Genomic DNA, 6216 nt, shown 5'->3' on the forward strand with positions numbered 1-6216 from the left:
AGATAGGCTGTTTATATTCGGGTGATCCAAAATTTTATCAACCAATTTCGTGAATAAAACTCGTTTGTTGTCATAGAGTTTTTCTAATAGTTCCCACGCTGCTCTGTAGTTTGCGTCTGTCACCTGCAAATGTTGCACCAAACGAAACGCCTCTCCTCTCAGATTAATTTTGAGGTAGTATAACTTTTGTACCTCGGATAGTTGAGCGTTCCTATCAATCAATTTCTTAAATAAATCGTGGAAGGAACTCCATTCCTACACATTTCCATTGAAACATGGAATCTGTATTCTTTTTAACTTCACTGCCTGAGTTTCTTCTTTTAGGACACCTATCTTTAAAATAATATTATTTGTTTTCGTATTCATTTTCCTTTCAATATCTTCCATTTCATCATCCACCTCTTCCATTCCATGTTCTGTTGTTAATTCTAAATGCAGTCGTTTTATGTCGTCGAATTGCTTTTCCCATGAAACCTTCATTTTTTCCAGAGAATATTTACCTACTCCTGAAATATCTTCTACTATGGAGTCTGAAAGCTTCAAGATCTTTCTTCTGAATTGGAAAAGCACTGCATTTTTCTTATCACTGCTAGCATGTGGCGTTACAATGGCTAGTTTTCCATCTCCTTCTTCGCCTTCTTTATTATTTCCATATGGATGTTGAAACTGCAGCATCTGCCTCATTTGCTCTTGTATAGTTTCTGCATTTGTTCCTATTGTATCTTCATTTGCTCTTGTTGTTTTTGCCATTGTTCCTGCTGCATTTTGAACTGGATTAGCATACTCTCCTGTAACGCTCGAAATTGTTGCTCCATTGCCACCAGTGTTCGAAAATAAACATTATGGTACAGTACCATAGTGTTCTGTACCGTACCGAGGTGGAGTGGTACACTACGATAGTGTACCGTATCGGAACACAACCCTTAAAAAATATTTTAGTGATACTGTACCGGAGCACAACGTACTGTACCGCAGTCGGAGCACTACAAAATCGTAGTGTTCCGGAGTCGGAGCACTACAAAATCGTAGGGTACCACATGGCGGAACATTAAAAAATAATGTACCGGTAGTTTACCACATGTGTGCTGTTTATGATTTGGGGAAAAATTTAATGTTTGATGTTTTTGATAATGTAAATATAAATAATACAATTCAATATTTTGAAAATAATTGCTGGATTTATTTCCTTTGCGAAATTGAAAAATAAAAATATGAGATTAGGTAGAAAGGATAAAAAGGAAAATTAAATTGAAAATTTAAATTCTCCGTGGATACGCCTGAAATTCGGCATATGGCGTTATATATGAGCCAGTAAAGAATATGGGTAATAAAAGTTATTGCCATAAAATTGTATATTTTGGTAAAAGGTCAAGTTTCTTTTATTATCTTAGGTGGGCCGCTAAATGAAATCAATGAATGGTTTTTATGCAGATAATTTACCTGTTGTGGTACCGAAAAATCAGTGAATGTAGGTGCAAAAAATTAAATATTTTTTGAAGTATGGCTGAGGGCTTAAAAGCAGTTTTATGATTTAGTCTTAAATAAAACCAAACATTGTACAGGTACCACATCAAAGTATGTGCTGATATCCAGAATATAGTTTGCCACTATTTCGCATCGGAGTACAGGTAGTCTTTTATTATTAAGAACAATATTTGTTACAATATATGCAAAAAAGCCGATATCCTGCTGTTTAGTTCTTCTCAAACGTTCAGCAATTACAAAAATGCCGCGACCTTAAATATTATTCTTTTAGATATGTTCAATACAAATGAATCAAACGAAGTTGTGTGTAATTTGCAAAGTTGTAAGAACAAGATTTTACGTGTACATTCCGGAAATATAGAAAGACACTTAAAGGGATCACATCCTGAGCAATATGCAAACTATATTGGACAAAAACGTGCAATGAAATTACAAAATTGTATTAACGAAGTATTACTGCGAAGAAATGTAAATCCGAGGAACATCGAACTAGCAATAGTGGAACTATTCACCAAAAATGGACGTCCTCTGCACATGGCCGAAGATAGGGCCTTCAAAATTCTTATGGAACCAGTTTTAAGTTTGCTCGGAATAACAGTCAATTAGGATAATATAATGGAACGAATTATCGCATTTTTCACAAATATTAAACGGAAATATCTAATGATTTAAAAGGGAAATTGTTTTCTCTTAAGATTGATGTAGCAACCAGGTGGGATTTGAGCATGCTCTGTATAAATGTTCAATACATCAAAAATGGTAGAATCATTGTTAAAACATTGGCAGTAAAAGAGCTGAAATCAAGTCATATCGGTGAATATATAAAATCTATTATTTTGGAAGTTCTAAAAGAATATGTTGTTGATGTACGCAACATTTTTACCATTACAACCGACAATGGATCTAACATGTTAAAAACGGTAAAAGTGCTGAATTCGGAGTTACAAATGCTTATGGAAGAAGAATCTCAGGAAGCGAAGAAGAAGTTGATTGTGAAATATCGATTTAAGAAATTGAGTCAATCGACTTTAATATATCCTCACACCATATTACTAACATTCGTTGTGGTGCCCATACGCTGCAGCTGTGTGTAAATGATGTTCTAAAACAGCCTACAATAAACGAAAAAACTGAAACCTAAGACTCGTAGTGAAAAAACTTCGAAGTAAAACGTATGAGTATTTTTAAAAATGGGCTCCACAAAAACCAATAATTGACTGTATAACAAGATGGAATTCAACATACAATATGATTGAAAGACTGCTGGAAATAAGAGAAGTTGTAACTACATTAAGCAAGGATAATTCGAAATTATTCATTAGGTCTGCTGACTGGTCTTTCGCAAGTGAATTTGTTGGAATATTTAAAACTATTTACACAGCTACAATGAAACTACAAACTGAACAGCTGTGTTATAGCGAACTATATATTGTAGTAATGGATATTACATTCCAAATAGGCGCTTTACCAAATACCGAAATGAAAGTGATACTGAAAAAATCATTGAAGACAAGAATGGATAAATTTTTTGATAACGAACTTTTCAACCCAGCCGTGTATTTGGATCCACGTATTAAAGTCTGTATGACAAGCGAACAGAAAACTAGAGCGCAGATGTACATAGTATCGTTATATAAGCGAATATACTCAAAAGAAGGTACGTTTGCTATATTAATAAACAGAAGTAAGCGTGGAACGCTTATTTTCAGCTATGAAATATATGTTATCCGATCAGCGCAATCGATTGTCACCGTTAAATTTAGAGCATATATTAATGGTAAAAGCCAATGGGATTTTAATTACCTGTTGGGATCTATCTATATTTTTAGTTTATTACATTTTCTTTATTTACTTTATATTTATATTATGTTTATTATATTTATCTTGTTTAATTAATTCAATTTTTATTACAAAAATACATTTATGTAATAACAATTAAATACTTATAAATAAATCAGTATTAAGTATGTTTCATTGACATATGACAGTACGTTGTTTTATTTATTCTTTAATTTCCACTTATACAAAGAGTGATACTAATATCGAATTTTGGGTATTTTGCAAAGTTGGATAATCTTTAATTTCTTTTATTATAATCATTGTATTCATTAGCAATGCTACATATATTATTTTCCCAAATCATAAAAAAGCATATTGATGCCAATAACATCTTTTTATGTGGTGCATTTAATAATAATTTTAAAACAAAATCTACTAACTCGATAACGCACCTAATCACGAGTTTTAATAACAAAATCGCACAAATAACTAAAGAAACGCATATCAGCCACCAGCCACCAACAATCTAGAGCCGTATCTTGATCTGAAGCAAACCGATTGACAATCGAAAATAGAGCAACAACTAGAACGCAACTTATAGTTTTAAATAAAACACATATATTAAAAAAAAATCATTATATTATATCGTAAAGTAGACAGAATGAAGCATGTATGTATGGAACAAGATATCGTGCAAATTGCCGTCACGGCTTTACTGGCGCACGCGCGACCTTCAAGTGAAATATCCAATACATTCTGCAGTAATTGATTAATGCAGTGTTCAATTTCATCTTTTATGGCTTGTATATAAGGCTATAACAATTATGTACCGAACATTTTTCGCAATGAGAGAACAGACCTACCGAGAACCTCATTTATCAAGTATCAGCTAAGTTGGTTGGAAATTGTGGCAGAAACCAGAACTGCTTCAATTTGAGCCAGAACCGTGCTTATCTCTTCATGCGTTAATTTTATCGCGCAAATGATTCTTTTAAGATGGTATTTCATTGACTTAACTGCAGCTTCCTCCTACGAAGTGAGGAGCTGCCTGGGGAATTATATGCCATTTTATTTGTTCATTCTCCAGAATTGGCGCTAACGTATTGTTGCTTTTTATCGCCTCTATATAATCTTTATCTTGCTGCCTTGATGCCCCGACAAAGTTCATTCCGTTGTCGGAATATAAATCGCTTGATTTTCCTCTCCTTGCAAAGAATCTTCTCAGCGATACTAAAAATGCTTCTGCCGTAAGCTCGCTAACTGCCTCTAAATGCACCGCTTTCGTCACCATGCACACAAATACTGCTACGTAACCCTTCATAGACTTGGTTCCTCTCGTTTTCGAACTTTGTATTTGAAACGGACCCGCGTAGCCTATTCCGCAATGTTGAAATGGTTGACTTATATTCTACTCTTCTTCTTCTCTCTACTCATTGGTAGATTTCCCATTAACTGATTCGTACTTCTCCCCTTTAGCGCGTACATCGTGGACAGCACCTGACGCAGAGTTTTATTCTATTTTGGCTCCGATTATCCAATATTTGCCCCTTAAAACATTCCCATCAGCCTATTTCCTCCATGCAATGTTTCCATATTAGCTCTCCTTATAATATTCGCAGCTAATCGTGATTTTTGAATCAGTATTGGATGCTTTTCGTTATACGTTAGCTTTGACAAACCCAGTCTTCCTCCTACTCGCATAACCCCATATTCTTCGATCTACGGATGCAATGATGCTACATTGCTTCGATGATTTACTGCTCCTGAAGTTTTTAGCTGACTAATTTCTGTCGGCCATTCAATTTCTTGGTGCATTTTGATTAAAGCAATTTCTATCAGCGTCCTTACAGCCAAAAACGGCGCTGATGCGGTGCCATATGTCACTGTGGTGAGTTTGAATTGTTGCACTGGCTCGCTCTTGTTATTTCTCTACAGGACATATTGGTATTCTTGCTCTTCTTCGTCTAAACATTTTTTCTACATCGGCTGATATGACAAATCTCCAAGTTCTCCATTTGGTGATAATATCAAATATGCCCTTTTGCAACTTTGGACCTGTATGCATAATGTCATTCAGCGACTTTCCATTTGATGTTTTCGACGATGCATCAAACACCACTCTTACTTTTGTGATTAAGCTGGCTTCACGTATCACTGCTTGATGCGGCATATAATATTTTCCTTGTTTCCTCTCTTCTACTTTCACCATGTGTTTAATTGTAATATGCTCATCTATTGTTTTTCTGTATTCTGCTCTTAATTTCGGACATCCTTCTAATCTTTTCGTAGACTTAAAATCTCGACAATGCTCCTTTATATGATTCTCCCAAACGTCTGTCTTCAGCAAATGGCAATCGCACTACAAATCTTCCCGCTTGATCGACTCGTGTTGTTTCCTCATATAGTTTTAGATAGTAATCATCTTCTGCTATCGTTTGTTCATCTTCAAACTCTTCTATTTCCCAAAACCGTTCTATTGTCGTCGTCGCAGCTGATTTCACGTTATTTCTTCCGGATTTCACCTGTTTGTCTTTGCTTTTTACGGCGGATAAAATCTCTAATATCAAAATCGTTGTAGAATACTTAAAATAGCCTTTTGAAGGCAGTTGAAAGTTCAGACCATTGTTTATTATCACTTAGACGGTGGTATCTCTGAAAACATCCTAAAACTTTTCCCTCGAACAATAAATGGGCATACCTTCACAGTAATTAAACATTATATATACCCTATAGATAAAATCGTCTATAGGGGTATCGTTAATTTTCCCGGTATATATTAATCTTAAAATCGTTATTACATCAATCTTTTTTTCTTGTGATTCGGGAGATGACTAGCCCTACTATTGACTTTTTGGACGTGTATTTGTAACTATTTTTTTTTTCAAATCAAAATTCCAATGAAGTCCTTATGTAAGATTGGTGTGTGGTTGTATATGCATGAAAATGTAACCA

At 34.6% G+C, this 6216-nt stretch overlaps 1 pseudogene; it reads left to right on the forward strand.

Moving 5' to 3' along the window:
* The window catches only part of LOC131805468 (uncharacterized), a 50976-nt pseudogene extending 47909 nt beyond the window's left edge, over positions 1-3067 (forward strand).
* The last annotated feature ends 3149 nt before the right edge of the window (positions 3068-6216 follow it).

The sequence above is a fragment of the Musca domestica genome, unplaced genomic scaffold, assembly GCF_030504385.1.
Source record: "Musca domestica strain aabys unplaced genomic scaffold, Musca_domestica.polishedcontigs.V.1.1 560, whole genome shotgun sequence".
NCBI classification, from domain to species: Eukaryota; Metazoa; Arthropoda; class Insecta; order Diptera; family Muscidae; genus Musca; species Musca domestica.